This window comes from Gracilinanus agilis, chromosome 4 (genome assembly GCF_016433145.1).
Source record: "Gracilinanus agilis isolate LMUSP501 chromosome 4, AgileGrace, whole genome shotgun sequence".
In the NCBI taxonomy this organism is placed as follows: Eukaryota; Metazoa; Chordata; class Mammalia; order Didelphimorphia; family Didelphidae; genus Gracilinanus; species Gracilinanus agilis.
The window spans coordinates 78314320-78336250 of NC_058133.1; the positions used below are offsets into that span (position 1 = coordinate 78314320).

The 21931-nt window shown below is 38.9% G+C and overlaps 1 pseudogene; it reads right to left on the reverse strand.

The window, feature by feature from the left end:
* Positions 1–434: 434 nt before the first annotated feature.
* The window catches only part of LOC123245916, a 40046-nt pseudogene continuing 18549 nt past the window's right edge, over positions 435–21931 (reverse strand).

Below are 21931 nucleotides of genomic sequence, written 5' to 3' on the forward strand. Positions count from 1 at the left end.
ATTCCGTTGATCCACTACTCTTTTTCTTAGCCAGTACCAGATTGGAGTCTTTCCCACTTGAACCAAGTTTAATACAACCATGAAAATATCAGTTGGGCTGGCGCCCTTAGCACCGACTATGGTACAAAACAAACATTGTTAACATAGTACAAGGTCATCGGTGAGAGAAAAAAAGATGCTGAAGGGCTAAGGCAGGGGCCAAGCTGCTGCCCTGCGGGAAGAAAGAAGTCAGGAATGCTCTGATTCCAGGCCCATGAGGAGAGGACATGCCCAGCTAACCCCACAATATCTTGTCTCCTTCTAGGAAGGGCCTTTCAGTTGAAAGCTTGGGGAAGGGATCAAGCACATTTTTTCTTGACCTGCAGACAGTAGCTTAGTGGACTCTTGGGCCTCCTGAGGTGAGATATCTCCCCACCTCAGCAGAGAGCAGCCCATTACTGCTTGGAGAAGTATTCCTTATCCCCCCTTAACATCCGACTTGATTATGCCACTTCCAGGTTTTCAGACAGCAGGGCACACACTGGCAAGTTTTCTGTGAAATGGAAGGCCTGAATTGTCTGCAGAGAAGCCACAGGAAGATCATTGATGGTCATCTGGCCAATGATCTCCTCATCAGGGATGAAGAGACTGTTGAATGAAATTCCATCACCTGCCCTGAAGCCCCCATCATCGGTGCTTTGGGGGTCAGACGCCAGTGGGGTCTTCTTAAGTGTGTTGACTCAGGCAAGGTGACAGAAGTGGGAGTCTATTGAAGCACCAATCACTTGGCAGTTGAGTTTCTTAAATTCTTCATCTCAAGTCACTGATTTCAATAATCTCCCTGGAACCCATGAAGGCCAAGTCTCAGGGTAGAAGAACAGCACAATGTTATTTCCCTCTCTTGTCTGAAAGGCTGATGTCTAGGCATTACTGATCTGGCAAAGCCACTAAATCTCTGAACCTGGGGGCTGGGGTACCCCATCTTGGCAACCATGCCGACAGCCACTGGAGAGAAGCTGAATGAGGCTGCTAGGCTCCCACACTCTAAGCTGGAGGAAGCATAGATGTGAATATTTAAGAGCACTGGAGGCTTATCAGATCGTTTTGATGACTACTGTTTTATAATACAATTTGAAATTGGATATGGCTAGGCCCCCTTTCTTAATATTTTTTTCAATGATTTCTTTGAAATTTTTGACTTTTGTTCTTCCAGATGAATTTTGTTATAATTCTTTCTATCTCGTGAAGTAATCTTTTGGTAGTTTGATTGGTATGGCCCTGAAAAGGCAAATTCATTTAGGTAGAATTGTCCTTTATATTATATTGGCTCAACCTACTTCTGAGCAGTTAATGTTATTCCAATTGATTAGATCTGACTTTGTGTGACGAGTATTTTGTAATTGTGTTCATATAATTTCCAAGTTTGTCTTAGCAAGTAGACTCTCAGGTATTTTATATTGTCTACAGTTATTTATTTTTTAAATATTTTTTTTCCAGGGTTACATGATTCATGGTGTCTCTCTTCCCTCTTTCCTCCCCCCTTACAGAGTTCACAAGCAGTTCCACTGGGTTTTACATGTATTATCACTCAAAATCTTTTTAATACTATTCATTTTTTGATAAGTAATCTTTTAAAACAAAACCCCAAATCATATATCCATATAAACATTGATAAATCATATGTTTTCTTCTGCATTTCTACTCTAACAGTTCTTTTTCTAGCTGTGGATAGTATTCTTTCTCATAAGACTCTCAGAATTGTCCTGTATCATTGCATTACTTTTAGTAGCAAAGTCTATTACATTTGATAGTTCCACAATGTTTCATGTTCTGTGTACAATGTTCTCCTGGTTCTGCTTATTTCACTCTGCATTAGTTCATATAGGTCTTTCTAGTTCTTAAAGAAATCAAGCAGTTCATCATTCCTTATAGCACAATAATATTCCATCACTATCATACACCATAATTTGTTCAGCCATTCCCTAATCAAGGGACATCCCCTCGTTTTCCAATTTTTTGCCACCACAAAAAGGACAGTGATAAATATTTTTGTACAAACTGGTCCATTCCAATTTTTTAAAATCTCTTTAGGGTACAAACCTAGTAGTGGTATTGCTGGATCAAAGGCATTTGGGTGCACAATTCCAAATTGCCTTCCAGAATGGTTGGATCAATTCACAACTCCACCAGCAATGCTTTAGTGTCCCAATTTTGCCACATCTCCAACATTTAGCATTTTCTTTTACTGTCATATTGGCTAATATGAGGTGGTATCTCAAGAGTTTTTTGGATTTGAATTTCTCCAATCAGGAGGGATTTAGAACATTTTTTCATATGATTATTGATAGTTTTGATTTCTTCATCTGAAAACTGCCTATTCGTATCCCTTGACCATTTGTAAATTGGGGAATTTGACTTCGTTTTTTATATATTTGAGAAATTAGACCTTTATCAGAGAAATTTGCTATAAAACTTTTTTTTCCAGTTTGTTGCTTCCCTTCTAATCTTGGTGGCATTGGTTTTGTTTGTTCAAACTCTTTTTAGCTTAATATAATCAAACAATCATTTTACTTCTTGTAATGTTCTCTTGTTTGGTCTTAAATTCTTCCTTTCTCCATATACTGAAAGGTGTACTATTTTATATTCACCTATAATTTACTTATTTTACTTTTTTGATGATTACTGCTTTATAGTACAGTTTAAGATTGCAGTTATTTATAATGGGATGTCTCTCTCTTGCTGATGGACTTTTGTTGGTAATATAGAGAAATGCTGATGACTTATGTGGGTTTATTTTATTTTATATTCTGAAGCTTTGCTAAAGTTGTTCCAATTACTTTTTTTTATTCTCTAAGTATACCACCATATCATCTGCAAAGAGTGATAATTTCATTTCTTCATTTCCTATTCTATTTCTTCTCTTATTGCTATATAGAGCATCTCTAATGTAATATTAAATAATAGTGGTGATAATGGGTATCCTTGCTTCACCCCTGCTGAGAAAAAAAGATGTATTTCTTTCTATTCCAATCAGTTTTCTGTAGACATCATATTTGGCTTTTCTAAAATTCTATTTACTTTGACTTTTTAAAATTTAATTTGTTTAGTTCTGAGAGGCAAATATTGAGGTCTCTCACTAGTATAGTTTTTTACTGTATTTCCTTTTATAACTCATGTAACTTTTCTCCTTTAGGACTGAATGTTATGCCGTTTGATGCATATATGTTTAGTATTATCTTACTGCATTGTCTATGGTACTTTCATCAAGATATAATTGCCTTCCTTGTTTTTTAATTAGATAAATTTTAACTTTTGTTTTTTCTTATGCAGAACAGATTGTAAGGTTTTTGCTTTCTTATTCATTACATTACTCTTTTTCTTTAGGTTAATCCACATTTAAAGTTATCAGAGTTGGATTATATTTTCCTTTATTTCTCTCTAAAATTGAATTTTTTCAAATTATAATTGTTTTCTCTCTTATATATGATTTTTTTAAGGTGATTCCATTTCCACTAACTCACTTTCACTCTTTCCTAAATTCCTACACTCCCATTTATTTTCACTTTAACTTTGGAAGTTTGCTTATTTTCATTCCTGCTCTTATCTGGCTATTTAATTCTTCATCTTTTTCCCCCCACTCAAATAGAATCCAATCCCTCTTCCTTTCTCCTCTCCTTCAACTAGTACTGTTCATTAATTTTTAAAATTTTTGTTTTCTGAACCCCTTACCAGAGAGAATTTATCTACTTTATCTACCTTCCCTTTCTGCCTAGTCTAGGTACTCACTGCTTACTAGTCTCCCTTTATTCTTTTCATTTCTTAGGGAATCAAAACTTCCAAGATACCTGTTCTGAATACTTATAAGCAGTTTCTATCTCTTTTATAGACTTTTCCCTTTTTTTCCATTGTGCCTCAATCCCAGAGAAATGCCATTTCCTGAAGATAGGACATTGTCTCATGGCAGAATGCCTCCCCCATATGCCTGATTATGTAGTCCACTGACGACATATGCCCTCTCCATTTCCCATTTCAAAAGATATCTCTGAATCCACATCCTCCCACTCTTCTAGGTGTCAATTGAACCAAGGAGTTTCAATTTCTTCTCTTCCAAGGCAGAACAAGAGATATCTCTAAACTTCTAATCCTTGCAACTTCCAGCACAAGCCCTCCATTCTCTTTTACCCCCCATTTTCCCTCAAAGAACCTCCCTCTTCCCCCATAGGAGTATTCATCAGTGGTATCTCTCCCACCAGTGTCATACATCTCTCTCCCTTCCTCTTCCATGTACTCTCCCATTTTGTAATTTAACCCCACAAAAAGATTTGATTCACTTGTAGATGAGGTACCATAAGATTCAGACTTATTATTCAGACATGCTCTAAGCCTACCTCTCTTCCATCACTTCCCTCTGATTTTTATTTTCATCTTTTCTCTTTGTGTACATGTCTTCTTTATACATGAAAGAAGTCTCTTAATGACTCCTCTGCTATCACTGTTATTGTTGCTGTCCTTGGATACTATAGTCATTCATCCTATATTTCTGTTGTCTGAGGGATTTGAGAAGCAAATATTCTCTTTTAGTCTAGTTTTCTTTCCAAGATTGTTTTATATGCCTCTTTATTATTGACTATCCATCTTTCCCATTTATCTTTAAACCTGGATTTTCAGATTAGAGTAAGCATTGGTTGCATCTTTATCTTCACTGTTCTTCAGAGCACATTATTTCATTCCCACCCATGTTTTCTGGCTGGTGCAGAATAATTTTATGTTCCTGAATTTTCTGTTCTTTTTATTTGAAGGTCTTTTTTCCTAGTTGCTTATAGAATGTTTTCTCAATAGGATTCTAAAATTTAACCACTTTGTGTCTTGTAGTCTTTCTCATCCCACCCCTCCCTCCACCCCCACCCCCCATTCTGGGGTGCCATCAATGGATTCTTTCTTTTGGCACTTTTTTTTTCTAAATCCAGAATTTCTGGACAATTGTCATATCTTGCATTATGGTATTTAGATTTTTTTTTTACTTTTCATGTTCTTCTGGGAGGTCTATCTATGCAACCTGTTTTCAGGATCAATATTTTTTGCTTGTACAGAGATGTTTTCTTTTAAAAGATATTTTAGAGATTTTTTTTACTTTTTTGCTTTTTTCTTTGAAATTATCCTTCACTTCTGTATACTTACACTCCCAATCATTTGTTCTCTTTTTTTTAGCTATTGTAGCTTTGTTTTGTTTAGGAGGGAGGTGAGACTTGCCATATGAATTGAACTTTTTCTATTATGCTCATATCTACTGTGCATGTTATGTTTCCATGCCCTTCTCAGGAGCCATTGCAGGGATCTCTGCATCGCCAGTTTTTGAAACATTCTTTTATTTTACAGTATTTATTCATAGATGCCTAAACTCATTTACTAGATCCAGAGGCCATATTTTCTTCTGCTATTACTATCTTTGTTGTTGGTTAATCTGTTTATACTAAAGGTCCTTGAACTTTCTTTGTCCTGAAGTTTTTGTTAATTTCATTCTCTTTTATTTTCTCCTATTGTTCAGTTTCTGACTCTTTCCCTTCTGATGGTGGTTTCTCTGGGGGCTGGATCCAAAAGCATCTCAGCTTCCTCTTTATGCCAGGTAATTCATAGTTCATTAGCCTAAATAATTAAATAATAATTAGCCTAAGTAATTCTTCAGAGGGAAAGAACTGAACCCAGCTAAATGCTGGAATCTATTTTAGATTTAAAGTACCACACAGCCTATATAACTAGTGTCCTATCCCATCCCTTCTTTTCCTCTGAGCACTGCCACCCTTAGTGCTATCTTAGTCTGGGAAAAATTCTGCCATTTGGAGTTTGGATCTCCCTGGTCTTGAGATGAAGCATATGGTTTAATTTTATTAAGAGCCCCAGCATGTGCCCTGCCTCATTACCTCTGTTCTACCACTCTTCTACAGAGCTCTATCACAGCAAAGAATGCTGCCAATGCACTGTCTTAGTCTCAGTATATATCTTCAGTTTGGAATTTGAATCATCAGGTACTGGAAAGAGGGAAAGGGATGCAATTGCAGACTTGCTGCTGCATTGAGTGAGGGGTACTGAGTAAGTATGAGTTAAGTGTTAGTTCATGGAGTTTTTACTTTAGCTTCTTAGTGTTCCAGACCATTCATTGCTGGCTCACAATATCTATTTGGGAGAGGTGTGGTCATTCCCTGATTACTATAAATCTCCAATCTCTAAGCATTTTCACTTCTTGTCCCCCTTTCAATTGTCTCTCTCAACTCTGCATCTGACTTCTGTGGTTTCCTTCATATTTCAGTTAAAATTTCTCCTTCCATAAGAAGGTGATTCTCCTGATTTCCCCTTAGGATTGTTGTCTGCATGTTCTCTCATAACACATTAGATTGTGAGTTCCTTGAGAGTAGGGATTGTTTTTTTGCCTTTTGTGTATATGTATGTAATCCCAGGTGAGCACAGTTCCAGGCACATAGAAGATGCTTAATAAATGTTTATTGTCTTGACTTACAGTATAATAACATCCTATTACATTCAAATGCTATCATTTGTTCAGCCATGCCTATGAGAGCAACTAAAAAAAAGGAAAAAATATATGAGACGTTTCATTATTGCTTTGAGCTCTCTGGGTCATAGGCCCTAGTAGTAGTATTGCTGAGCCTGAGGGTATACACAATTTAGTCATTTTTAGAGAACGGTTTCAAATTGTATTTCAGAATGAGACCAGTTTATAGTTCCATCATGCTGCCTTGATAGGCTTATTTTCCTGTTGTCTCTCCAATATCTGTAATTTCCCTTTTTTGTCCTCTTTGCCAAACTGATGAGTATAAGGTAACCTCAGAGTTGCTTTAATTTGTATTTATTTTAAAAAATATTTTATTTTTTCCCAATTACATGTAAAAACAATTTTAAATTTTCACTCTTAAAAATTTTGAGTTCCAAATTCGCTTCCTCTTTCCCCCCTCCCCCCTACTTCATTCCTGCCCACCCTTCCCCTCTCCCCAAAATGGTAAACAATGAAATATAGATTTTACATGTACAGTCATGTAAAACATTTTTCCACATTAGTCATTTTGAGGAAGAGATCTGAAACAAGAAGAAAAAAGAAAGTGAAATATATTTTTTGGTCTCCATTAGTTCTTTTGCTGAGGGCAGATGGCATTTTCATTGTGAGTCTCTGGGATTGTCCTGGATTACTGCATTACAGAGAATAACAAGGTCACAGTGTACAACATTCTTCTGGTTCTGCGCACTTCATTTTGCGTGACAAACTTTTTCCAAAATCATTTCTTATAGCACAATAGTTTTCCATCACAATCATATTCCACAACAAATATTTTTATATAAATAAGTCTGTCTCTTTTTGTTTTTCATCTCTTTGGGATACATATCTAGTAGTGGTATTGATGAATTAAAGGATAGGCACAGTTTAAGAGTCCTTTTGGTATAGTTCCAAACTGACCTCAAGAACAACTAGATCAGATCACAGTCCTGTAAATCATGTATTAATGTCCCAACTTTCCCTCATCACTGCCAACATTTGTCATTTTACTTTTCTGTCATATTAGCTAATCTAGTAGATGTGAGGTAGCACCTCCAAGTTAATTTCCCTAATTTACAATAATTAGAAGGAAATTTTTTCATATGGTTATAATTAACATATATTTCTCATACTTTGAAAATTCATCTATTGGGGAATGGCTTTTATTATTATAAATTTTCATTGGTTCCTTATCAACATAAATGAGATTTTTATGAGCAAAAGTGGCTACAAAGATTTTTTTCCTCAGTTAATTCTTTCTCCCCTAATCTTAATTAGTTAGTGGAAAAAACTTTAAGATTTTTATGTATTTCCCTCCACCATATTATCTTAAAATTTCTCTTTGCTTTTCACCACCTCTTTGCATAGAAGATGAGTAGCACAGAAAAGGAGTGAACTCTGTATCAATGCTCTATGTTTAATTCAAACATCCTTTCTCTTCTTCCTCACTTAGACCCTAAACACAAGTCCCTATGCTGTTTTTATTTACTTTTAAAAGTAATGATCTTCCCTCTGAATTTAGACTTTGTTTTCCTTATCCTAATTCCTAATCCATCCCTAGATCTCTTTCTCTTCTTGCCTTTCCCTTCTTTTTCCTCCCATTTTCCAAACTCTTTGCATATATGAGCGTGTATTTGAGCATGGATTCTACTCCCCTTTGGCCAGTTCATATTGAAAGTGAAGTTCAAGTGGCACATGAAGTTCCCTTCATCTTTCTTCCTCTTTTCTTCCCTAGTATATGCTCTTTCTCCCTTTCCCTTCTTTTTACTATCATCACAACATAAAATCATTCTCATGCCTTCCATCTCATCTGGCATTACAGTACTTAGGGTGGTGATGGCAAACCATTTAGAGACCTTGAACTATGCCCCACCCTCTAGACCAAGTGCCATGCCCTGCCCCCTCCAGAGATGGAGTGCCACTCCTCCATCATCTTACCCCAGACAGGGGAGGAAGACAGAGAGAGGAGTAGCTCGAGCTCTTTGCTCAGGAGAAGGGAGCAAGCTTTTCCATTGGGCTGCTGGGCAGAGGGAGTGGGAGGTATGAGGTATGGTGGAGAGGGCACCAAGTCCTTCTCCCTTTCTAGTAACTAACTGGCATACATGTACCATAGGTTCACTATCATGGACTTGGGGGATAACTGTCTCATCTCTCCCTCTTCCCATTTGAATGCAAATCTTTCATCCTTATAAAGTCTTTTCCAAATGATAAGTTTGTATTTCACTCTGTAGGTTTCTCTTTGTATTTGAAATTTTCTATTCAGATTTAACATTTTCATCAGAATGCTTGACAGTACCCTATTTCATTACAGGAAATTTTTTTCTTCCCAGAATTGTGCTGTTTTTCTGGGGAAATTGGTCTTGGCTGTAATCCTATATCATTTTTCTTTGGGTTATTGTATTCCAAGACTTCATTCCTTTACACTGATAGTTGGTAAATTTTGCATGATCTTGTGCTTCCTCAGAACTGGAATTCTTTCTTTTTGGTTGCTTACACTTTTTTCTTCAGCCAGTAGTTCTGGATATTGACTAATATTTCTTGGGGATTTCATTTGGGCATTTCTTTCAGGAGATGACCAGTGGATTTTTTCAGTTTTTACTTTACTCTCTGGTTCCAAGAAATCTATACAGTTTTATATCATTGAAATGTGATATTCAGCCTTATTATAAGAATAGTTTATTATAGTAATAGCTTTTCAGGTAATCCATTTTAAGGCCTCTAAATTATCTATCCTTTAGGTAGTTTCCAAATCAGTTGGTTTTTTGTGTAATAACTTATATTTTCTATTTCTTGATCTCTTGGCTTTGTTTTTAATATTTCTTCTTGTCTCATGGTATCACTAAGTTCTGTTCGGCTCATTCTGATTTTCAAGAAAATTTGGGTGAAGTTTTTCACTGCTTGTGCTTAGCTACTCAATTCTCCTTCCAGGTCTCTTCTCTATAATATACATTTATTTTTCAAGCTTCTATCATTTTCATTTCATTTATAATATTTTTAACTCTTAAGAAAAGCTCATTATTTCCTCTGGAAATTCTAATTGATCTTGTGGGGAAAATAGAGTAGATAATAAAGTAGATAGATGATAGGCATTTTAAGGTTTGCTTATAGATGTTTTGGAGTTATTCTCCTCCTCTGGATTTGTGTCTTGAGCATCCCTGACTTCATGATACCTCTTTATTCTATTTATTTACTCATTTATCAATTTACCTGTCTATTTATTTACTCATTTTTTTCCAGTGATCTGTTCTGTCTAAACAGCTAAGAGTTGCTGGTATAGCCAAGGGCTAATTTTATGATCCTGTCTTGCACTTCTGATCTGAGCACAAAACTGAATCCATGATTATTAACTCTGTGTGGGTCTATGATTCTGGCATAGCTCAGAATATTCGGCTTTGTAAGTCTTTAATTCCCTGTGGAGGAATTGCCCCTGATCCCCACTCCACATTCAGGTCTACTCTGGACCTTCCCACCCAAAGTTCCCAGCACAAAGACTCCTTGTTCCTGGAGCTCAGTCTGACAGGCTGAGGCTTAGTTCAGAGCTCTGGACACTGAGTCAAAAAATGCTTGCCTACCCATGTTGCACATTTTCTGTCTTGACCATTTACTTTTAGGCCAAATTTGTAATCTTGTGCTAGACATATGACCCACTGTGGTTTCTCCTTTGATTTCCCAATCACTACTCAGTTCATTGTTTTTTATTGGAGTAGGGGAAGCTGGATTGCACTGCTTCTTTCTATTCCTTTATCTTGGTTCAATCTTAGGAATCTCTCTTCAAAGGTAGATTTGTCTTAAACATCTATACTAATATGAGAATGAAGGGGATTATGTGTTCCCTCCCTGATTACTAATTCAATTAGAAATAATCTGAGGATTATTTTGTTATTGTTCAGGCTTGTGATTTTATCTGAGGAACTCCCGATGGATAAAATCCTTTCCACCTATGCATCAACACATTTGTAATTTATATCCTTAGAGAGTTGCCTGGGAACATTGAGAGGGAAAATAATTTGCCTATGACTGCTGTTGTGAGGGTTTATTTAGTAATTTATTTAGCAATAGTGTTGGACCTAGCAGGAAGGGCTGGAGGATTCCAAGATGGAATGAAGGAACAGGAAGTGGGCTTGTGCTCTGAGAGGGACTCCATTAGTGGTTGGCACAAACTGTTGTTAGCCCTGGGAGATCTCAGAGTTAAGGAAACCCTGCATCCCGATTCCCTGGGATCCTGAGAGGTGAAGGCTTTCAGCAAGTGGACAAGACCTGCAGAGCTGCACCAAGTGGAGAAGGGGTTTGGGATCTGGTGGACAGCATCTCAAGCACACTCTCTCTACCTGGGTACCTTGGACCACCTTGGCTGTTGGCATCCTGTGATCATCCTTGGATAAACATGAGCCCCAAAGCCACCCTCAGGCCCTTTAACTGTGCTGGCCAAACCAGGTTTGAAGCAGCCTTCCCAATGACTCCAGTACTGCTCCTTTGGGCCCTGCCTGGCTTAGGTCAATTAGATTACAGTAGTCAAGTCCTCCCCTTGCCCCTGTGGTTTGGCCTTTAGGTTTTCAAGTGTAGAATCCCTTATCCCATCTTTTATTTAGTTACCCTCAATTAAACTGTTAAAAACCTTTACCTTTGCCTGCTGGTTCCATAGACCCTGGCCTAGGGTGAGCTGGGTGACCGTTGGGGCCAAGAGCCATTCTTGACAGTTACCAGCTTAGCAGTGAACCCTGGTCTCCCTATCCTGGTTGGTCCTGTCTCTCCTTCAACCCAGTGTGGACCCACAAACCATTTAGGTCACATTTTAACATCCCTGGTGCCCCATCTTTTACACCGCACAACTTGTACGTACCAGAGGCAAGATTTGAACCCAGGTCCTCTTGACTTCAAGGCTAACCCTTCAGCAATGATACAGAAAAATTGGATTTTGGAGCCTCTACTAGAGAGGAAAGGGCTGGCTGAGGTTTGGGAAAGAATTTTGTAGAGATTTCATTCACTAGGTTCATTCTCTTTAGGAAAATAGTAGTTTGGAAAATACTTTTCTAGTTATGTCTTTCCACTTTTTCAGCTTTTGTTCTTATTTAGTCTTTGACCTGGAATGTCACCTTAACCATCCTCAGAGACCAGACTGTAGGAATAGAGATATAAGGGATAAGGGAAAATGCAAAACTGTCTCTAAAAGGGAGAGAGGAAAATTTAGTCATGAACCTTGGGAAAAGATTCTGGAATGAGAAGGACTGCAGAGGAGAGGTGTGAGAGGGAACTGTCTCTTCATTGGTTTTTCCTGTCCCTAAGCTAGAAAGGAGAACAGCAGCTCCATCAGCTACTGTGCCTTGACCAGTTTGTGGAGAAACTTGGAGGTTTCTTGTGCCTTGGAAGATATCTAGGATATGATCTGGTTTTCCCTGCAGAGTTGTATCAATTTGGCTGAGGTAATCCAAAGATTTTAACATCTAGGACTTTGGGGTTTTTACCATAGAAGCCAACCCCAGACTCAGGGAAGGACTCAGTCCATCTGTGAGTCTATTCTCAATAGCCTTTTAGAGACAATTTAAGGTTAATTGATTAACAATCTGGGATAATTAGTCTAGGTAGTTTGTCAGATGGATTTGGGTTTTAGATAAGAACAGGGAGCTGGTAGGAAGTTTTGGAAGATCTGATGTAGGCAAATATGAGGTAGGGCATGTAGATAAGGCAAATATATAAATATAGAGACAGGAGAAGGCAGGGAGCTGGCTGGCTGACATAGGCATTCCTAGTAGAATGCTACACCAGGGTTTTGAAGAGGAGTTGGTTGGAACTGCCAAGGCTGGAAGAAGGCTCTTGAGAGCTGTGATCCTGTCATCTATCTGATACCTGATACTTTGAAGATCTTGAGGAATATCAACTAAGTGCCTTGACTGAGGGAGAACAAGACATTGCACCTGGGTGGACCAGTTATATTGTGTCTGTCTCCTCAGTTTGAATTTACCAGCTGATCAAGAAGTGTTCCTGTTCCTGTTACCTGTGCCATAAAGGATTCAGCTGGGACCAGTATCTCCTGTGGAGTGAGAAGAGTCCCTTATCTCTAAAAAGTCCCCAGCAGCCACCCTGATTCAGCCAGACTACTGTCTGTTCCTGGAGATAAGAGAAACCAGCCAGCCCAATCTAACTGGAGGTTGGCTGGTCTTATTTAGTAGTTAGTCAAACCTTTCCCATCCACCTTCCCCTGTTTCATTAAATTGTATTTTGTAGCTTCCTGTTTACTTCCTTCTCTAAAACCAACAAGGGACCCACTTGTGTTCATTGTAATCCCTGGCTTGTCAAAGGAGGCAGTTGGGGCAGGGGTTAACTGCCATTCCCGACCCTGTCACCACTCACTCCTGGCTGTGTCCTGGGTTTGTGGGAGTGGGTTTGATTTCCCTGTATAATTGTATGTACTTACTAATACATTCCTCTATCAACCCCCTTTCTCCTTCTACTAACCCCAGTGTTTATTTACCTATTTCAGATCAGAAGGGCCCTCTCAAGATACAACTGTCACCTTTTCCACAAAGTTAACTACCTAAAAGTACTCTCACATCCCATTTCCTAGTTCTTTATATTGTTTTGATGCACTTAGCATGCATAATCTCTCCCTTAATGAAGACCATTGTTATAGGAAATTTGTAGAATAGGACTTATTATAGCTAGTATAAAAGCAGACCCAGCAAAACCTGGCAGAAGCTGAACTTTCCAAACCTGGAATTGTTGGCAGGTGCTAGTTCACAGAGACTGGTAAAAAAGCTGACAGTTTTGCCTTGGAGAGTGAGTAGTGGAGCTGGAGTTTTTTGGCAACTGATCAGCTAGCCTGTGGACTTATACTGGGATCTTGGAAAAGTGGAGCTAACCTTGAATTCACTGAGAGACCCTTCAATCAAGATTCTAAGTTGAGTTAGGTATTTTACTGGGCTGGTGGACCACCATAGCAAACCCTATTCTCCCTATCCTTTATTGGATTAATTTGCTGATTACCTGGAGTTTCCCCGAGACCTGATTCATCTTGATACCATCCTGAGAAGTGCTCCATGAGATTCCCATTTTCCCCTGCCTTAACAGCCCTGCCTAAGCTGGCTGCTTTATAGTTAGTGTTAGTGAAGCTGTTTCCCCTACCCAACATTCTAATAGTTGGCCCATAGACTTAAGATGACAGTTGATCTTACCACCTTTTCCTGCCCTTGGAAACTATTAAAAAAAACCCTTTTTATAAACTTCCTTGACTTCTCCTTCCCAGTCTTTAAGAACCCACTGTTAATTTAAACTGTTTCCCTGGCTGTGTTTGGTTTCAGTTACTTTTTTCCCCAGCTTAGTGTGATAGCTTGTTACCTCTCCCAAGACAGCTGTGGACTACTTTTAACCCAGCTGTTAAATGGTGTTTTCCCTTCTAATTCCCTACCTATTCCCTTATCCCCCAAGTCACTTATTTCACTATCTCCCACCCCCCATGCCTTAGTAGGTAGTCTTCATGAATTACTGTAGACCAAAAAGTTCACCATTTGGTGGTTAACCTTTTGGTGATGACCACACACATACACATACACACACATACACACACACTTACTTATGTAGGTGGTGACTGTTGTAGATAAAATTAATAAGTAAGGGGTAGATATTTAAGATTCATTATTAGGAGGCTTGTCTGGCAAGGCTGGAGAATTCCAAATGGAATGGGGAAGCAGAAAGTGGCTCTCTTTCCTGAGATGGACTCCATGTTGGCTGAGTGCAGGTTAAAACTGATCAACTGACTCAGTGGGAGACCTCAGGGAAAGTGAAGATTGTATCCTGGAGGAAGACTTACCTACCTGTGGGAAGTTAGGTTGAGAATATCAAGACCTGACCTGGGCTGCTGGTCATCCCAGACTGGTTTAACTCCCTAACCTTACTCATCTCTGGATTACTAGCTGAGGACCTGGGAGAGCCGTGTCACTGCTGGATTTGGACAGGACTTAGCAATGAGGATCACACTTCCCTCCCTGCTAGCCCAGTTGTGCCCTGATAGCTTAGTTTAGTGTAGATGAAGTTCCTTCCCTGACCCAGAAACCTGCCCATAGTTTGTTAGAACAGAAACCCTTTTCTCCTTCCTCCAAAATTAATTTTATCTAATTAAACCTGGTTTGCTTAAGCTTCTTGCTGCCACTCAATCCCTGAGTAGTTAATGGTTTCACTGGCTGATCTAACTGTGTGGCAGTTGGATCCCATTTGTCCCTCTCTCCAACTGCCATACCTATTCTTGTTGTGTATAAAGGTGTATGTAGTTTATTCCCAGTCTAGTGTCCCTGCCAGTCAATCCTCCTCCCCTTTCTCTAAACCCGAGGTTTATTATTTACCCACAAGTGTTTCCCCATTAGAGTACTTGGACAACAGATACCCCATCTGTCACTGAGGCAAGTTGCAAAACCTTTCTAGCTTGCAACAACCCGCCAATGCTTATACCCATATGGTTTGGAAGAGCAAAAATCCCCAATATATCATGTTGGAGCATGGAAGGAGCATTTTAGTGGCAGTTTATGCTCTAGCCATATTCTAATTTGGATTATAGCTAGCTTGTGATTAACACAAGTTTGAATAATGTGAAATTCAATTAAGTGTAAATTATGAAAGGATGCCACATCACCTTTAACGTAAGCCAAAATTCAATTAATATGGCATGTGTGAGCTAGTTGAGGGTTTTGACATGCCAATGCATCCTCAGTCTGCATTTGCCTATCATTGTGTGTGGATGTGATGTATTGCAGCTGTGTACCGTATCACCAACAGTTGTGTTGTTTTTTTTTAAAGACCCATTAACAAAATGGACAAAAGGAAGACTACTTCAGATGGGAACACTGCCAGCACAAAAGAAAAAAAGAAGATGCTTATTACTACATTAGAACAAAAATTGTATGTAACTGAGTGACATGAACATAATCATAGTCACTCTAAAATAGGATGAGATGTCAGAATACCTGAATCTATTGTGGAATATTATATAAGATGAAGGCAAAATAAAAGAAAAAATGCAAAGTTGCTTGAGGTTTTTTGTGTGTGTGTGGTTTGCAAACAACTACAAGGAAGAGAAGTGTTACAATGAGAGAAATGGAGCGCCTTTTAGACACATGAATTGAAGACTGCAATCAAAAAAGCATTCCTTTTAGCAGAGTAACCATTCAGACAAAAGCTTCAGGTTTATGTAAGGCAGTGAAAGAAAACTTTTCCTGCCAATGTCGGTTGGCTGGAATACTTCAAAACTAGAGTTCAATTGCATAATGTCAAAATTATCAAGGAGGTGGCCAGTGCAGATGGAGATGCAGCCAGTGCAGATGAGGAGGTGGTAGCTAAACGTCCTGATGTTTTGAAGAAAATAATCAGAGAAGGTAAATACACTGGATAGAAAATTTGATCTACAAAAATCAGAACATAAGATAAACATGAAAGACCAATTAAAAAGGATTCAATGAAGTCAAACTGTTTAATTCTCATAAAGGAAAGTGTTATCTGTAATCCTTAAGAATGATATCATTCCTTAAGTGGTTTGAAAGAACATATATAGACAGAAACCTTAAGGTCAAGTTAAATATAATGGAATAAGCCAAAAAAGTAAAATTGGCTAGAGGGAGGTAAAATGATCAACAAATGTTTTGATGTAGGTAAAAAAGGCTTATCCTGTGGTGTGTTGTAGGGAAGTTAAGAAATTAGCGAGTGAAGGTGACTGACAGGCAGAAAGCAGGGTAAAACCAGCCCAGAACTTTGGGTGAGTGGCTGGCTAAGTGTCACTTTCCCTTGGATGGAGCTATCTGGTTTTTCTCTGTGTACCCTGGCTTGGTGAAATCAACAACCATCAAGAGGTCATTGGATGGAGTTAGGTTGAGTTATAGGCGAGACCCACTCTGGTGGACAGGTGTGTCAAAATCCTTACTAACCCTCTCCAAATTAGATTTACTGGTGTTATATTGAAACTCTGGGAGCAGAGAGTATCACCCTTGATTGATGGGTGAGGACTGTTGGATCTTAGAATGTTCCCAGAGGCCATGAGGACAGGGGAGAAAGTAGTTGGCCCAGGGGGTATAAATACCCTGGCAGCCCTGACTTTTGGTTCCTTTCACTTCCCTTGGACCTGAGGTCTGTGGATCCTGGTCTTTTGGGGATTGGTGACTTGCTTGGCTCAACCTTTCAAGAACCTCCTGTCTTGTACCTGAATAACATTGACAACCTGTACCCAGACCATCAATCTTCTTATTCTACTGTCCCCTAGATATTTAGGAATTTAAATCATCTGTAGTTATCAAGGTATCCTAGGGCCTGGGAGGGATCCAGGAAGTGGGCAGGAGAAGAAGAAGAGGGTGGAAAGGGGTGGATCCTGAAGGCTGTATAGGCATAACATCTAGCAGGAAGAAGAAGCTGAAAGACATTGACCAGCAGCTTGCTTACTCTGGTTTGGCTGTGGCCAGGCTGAGCCAGAGGAGCCAACTAACCAGACTCAATTAACTGCCTACAGCTCTGAGGGTTTATTATTTATTATTATTATCAATTAGTTAGGGTTTCCCAATTCCTCTACCCATTTCCCAATACTCCATCTTTGCTAAATATAGATAAAACTATTCAAGTACCTTCCTGGAGTGGTTGTTTAATAACTTGTCTGGGAGGGGAGTTACACAGTCAGATAAATCGTTACCAAGGCTAATAGAGCCCGATATCTATCATCAATCAACCCCAGGTGGGACCTGAAGGAATACCATCCATTGACCTGAAGGATCCTGCCTGGGCACTGTTATAAAGGAGGGAGGTGGTACAACATCTAGCTAGGTGGCAAGCCTCAGTTGATCTTGCACTAGCCACAGTCTGAACCATCACTGCTGTCACACAATTAGAAGTGGTAGTATCCAGTTCACCCTCTCTATCTCTGTCTGCCCATTTTATATATAACAGTTTTTGGTGAAGCCAGGCTATTGAACCTATCTAAAGAGTGGGGAAAAAGCAAAGAGAAATGGGAATAATGAGGATGTCATTCATATTGGGGACCATAGCGATGTTCCTATATTCTTTTACACAAGGAATGATAAAATTATGGTTTTGTATCATACCAGAGTATCTTATAAAGTTAGTAACCATCTATGACACCTACAAGTATTTGACTATAACCTTGGCAGAGTTTCTATCACATTTGCCAGCATTAATAGTGGCTTTAGTTACTGTAATACAAGGGTTGATGGGAATGAGGAAATTGATCTCTATGATGTTTGGGAAAGGCAAAACTGATAAAGGTGATATAATAAGCATGATGAAGGAACAGATGAAATTAATGATTGAGACTAACAACAAAATAAGATTGGGGCAAGAGCTAGACAAACATACTATACTACAGCTAGAGATCATCAAGGGCATGTATAAACCTAAGGACAAACAGACTCCCAAAGTGAAAATGACTGATGCCCTGCTTTCTCCGCTGTCCTCATGGCCTCTGGGAACATTCTAAGATCCAACGGTCCTCACCCGTCAATCAAGGGTGAGACTCTCTGCTCCCAGAGTTTCAATATAACACTGGCTGTTACCAACTGGATTCATGGAGGACCCTGTTTGAGGACAACAGACATGAGACCCCAATCTGTTCAGCCGGACCAGTTCACCTTCCAGTTTTCCTTTATTTAAATATCTTCATAGGAACTCTGGTTAGGCTTGAGTTAGGCAGCTGGGTGATTTTAGTGTGGTCAGTGTAGAGAAACCCTATTGGACCTTGGGGAAAAGGGAATCCAAGTTTCGTTTAAGTTAGTTAATCCTACTCTCTTCCTTACCTGTCCCTGTTTGTTAAATAAACCATGTTATGTTGCCTAACAGCCTCTCCCTGAACTCCTTTCCCAGATCTGTTGATTTGGCCCATTACCAGCAGTTAAGAACCCAGTTTGATACCCTATTATAGATACCCAGTTGATACTTAATTTATACCTCATTTATATTCATTCACAAACCCCTCCCTTATATTTTTCAGGTGAGGCCTGGGTGGGAAATGCCTTATAGAACTTGCATTTCGAAAAAAGAAAAAAACACTCAACCTGGATTTAAAGTGTCTAGGATTTGCCTAATCCCTTTATTGGAAGGTAATGTAGAAAGGTAAAACCAATGATTGTTATTAGTTTTGAAATTCTCATACTCGGGGGGGGGGCGCTATCATCAGTGATCACTTTCATTTCTCTGGTGATCAAATAAGAAAGCATGGATGATTAAAGCTACTTTGGAAGAGCAATTTTCAAGTTATTTTAGCTCAGCTATTTGTTAGGATTAAAATTCTCTGGAGATTGTATTTTAATTTATAAATTATCAAATAATAAAAAGCACACCAGAGAAAAAGAGCACGGCCTGGCTGTTCCCCTAGCAGCCTCCTTCAAGAAATATTGCAAGGACACAGAAGGTCTTGATTCCTTGTGTGAGAATGGGAGCATTCAAATTTGTTGGTATGTGGAGAAGGCGCTCTGTACCTGCTAGTATTACATGTATAAAGATTTGAAGGACAAATAAGACAATTCAGTCTGTATTGCCAAAATATTTCAATTAACAATAACAGTTTATTCTATCACTAAAACTTTTTAAAATTTTAAAATTATGCTTTCTATAATTACTCTATTATTTTGTAATAGTTAATTTGGAAATTCATTTTTGCTATCCTGTAACAAATAAAATTTTAAAAAATATATTGCACACACATTGGACTAAAAACCAGCTGCTTTGTTTTACATAGATTTAACTTCAAATAATGCAAATTCAAATAATGCAACCATTTCACAGACTCACCATTTACTCTAATTAGGACTTAATTTGTTGGATATGTATCACCTTCCCTTCCTAGACTGTTAGCCCTTTAAGCTGGGGACCATATTTTCTTTTTCTTTATATCCAGAACACAGAAGATTCCATTCCACACAACTAACTGGTTCTTGATGTTTGATAACTGAATGAAAGCATGTATATTTCAATAAATTAGGTGCTTTATTAAAAGCAGCAGATATATTTTAATTTAGGGCTGTGGGATACAGTATGAAATAGGGAGATGGCAAGAGGAGAATGGAATTGATGACCTTTTAGGTGCTTTTCACTTAGAGAAGGGTTCTAGTGAATAAAAAGTATATTGAACAATATAACTGAAAATATCAACAGATGTCATTTCTGGGCACAGCACCCTCTCCTTCTCCATTAAATGACCCTTCTAAGCTCTGGTCCCAAATGTGCATCTAGACCAAGTTCAAAACTTGAAGAGCCTCCAAACAAAGGAACAGGGCTTTTGGCTCTTTGCACCCTAACCCTGGAACCTCAGGGAAAATTACTTAAAATTAGGTTTTAGCCAATAGGTCTCCTTCCTCAAGATGGGGAGAATACAAAGCTACCCAATGGATAATGTAAATCAGGAAGAAGACAGCTATTCCTACTCCCCAAAAGAAATAATTAACAAACACAAAACCTACACACGCATGCACCAATGGAAAGCATGATAAACAAAAATAATGACAACTCTCCCAAGAGCTGATTACTTCAAATATCAATATATGGTGTAGTTTGCGAGACTGTTGAATAGGTATTTAACATTTCACCTTGGTCCCGCATTGCCCCAGCAATCCCCACCATGCCCGTGTTTCTGGCAAGAACTTGAGCTCATACTCTTTATTGGTTATTGTCTCCTCCAAAGAAACATGGTGGTAGTTAAATTCAGGTACAACCTGAATCTACTGAGGACTCAGATTCTCTGGACAACTAGAATCTATGAGAGGGCAGATAAGGCTGGAGATTTCCTTTGAGGGGTTACTATTTGGTCACCCACAACTAAACAAAGAAACTCAAAGCAAAAGCAATAGCTATTGTTCTGAAATAGAGTCTTGGGCTCACCCAGGCAGGACATGTGCTTTAATTGCTAAATGCTCACGGTTGCCATAGGGCTGAAGAAACAGGAAGGAGACCTGTCCCCCACATCTCATAGGAGAGTTACTTGCCATGCAGAAGGATTTGAAGAAAAAGAAACAGAAAGAGATCATCCCATTTTAAAGATTAACTGAGTTAATCACTCCTCCTGACTTGGTGGCCAATCTTATCTGATGCAGATTACTGGGCTGAGGGACCAAGGAATCACGGAAGGTTGGCTATTTCATCCCAAGCAAGTCCTTAATATTTGAGCATATTTCCCCTTTTAAAGGGATTTTCTTAATCTCTCCCTCCCTAATTTCAGAGGGGAAAGAGCAGGGTTTCAGACAGGTTCAGTGAGCAGTGAGCCAGAGCTGAAGATTGCGTTACCAAAGGACCAGGACACTGAGGAAAGGAAGGAGGAACTGCTTTCTGGCAGGAAAGTGGTAAAACAGGGCTTGGCAAGTGTGCAGATAAAGGAAACAGCCACTGAGGGAGTTTTTTTCTTTGCCTCTAGGATCTCTAGAGAGCAGGAGATCTGGCTCTCAGGCAAGGGGCTGCTGGCAGTTGTCTGGTGACAGTTGCTGTCTATTGTTTTAGGGAGTTAAAGAATATTTTACAGAGAGAGTAGAGTAGATTAGACCTGGTGTGCCAGGCAGAAGAACCTGTCCTCAGAAGACAGAGGTAGTATTAGGAAATTTTAGGTAGTTATTAGGAATTATTTATTAGTGAGACTTAGTTTAGGTAGATTTATAGGGGATAAGACTAATAATAACTCTTTCTCTTTTCTATCTTTCCATCTGTACTTCTTTCTAAATTAAACAAAATTTTTGTTAGAACTGCTCTCCTCACTTTGTCAAACTCCTACATTTAACCCTTAACCTGAAATGGTCAAGCAATACCTTCATGAATGGTTTCTTGGTGAAGTTTCTCTATCTAGACTCATCCCTCCATGTGTTCCATGGAGTGCAAGACCTCCTTCTCTTTCACTAAAGGATATTTGAGTACAAAATTAAGCCAGGAAAGTTGTTTTAAGAGAACAAGTTTCCAGCAGTGCCTCCTCTAAAAGGAGAATTATATTTAACTTCAGGGGGGAAAGGGGGATATATTTATGCAACCTCTTGAAAAGCTTTAAAAAAAGGCAGGAATTGCCTGGATCCTTTCCAAAGATACAAATGAAAGGGTTAGAAAAGCAAAGTGCAGGTGTTAACACTTGACCAAATAAATTCAGAGAAGTTACCTGGATCTGTAGGAGGAGAGAAACAGTGAGAAATTTTATAGCCAGTTAAAGAAGGTAATAAGAGGGAGTTCAGGTTGTGATTCAAGAAGAAGAGAAGAATAAAAAGTACCCAGGGATGCAGTAAGTAAAAAAAGCCAATACCCATCAGATAAATTGGGGAGAAGAGAGTTTGAAGAAAAGAGTAGAGCTAGAGCACCCTACTGTGGAAGAGACAACTTGTCAAAGGCAATATAGGAAGCAGAGGGAAGATAAGGATGTGGTGCCTTTAATACCTTTTGCCATAAGAAGGCTCAACGGGGCTGGGA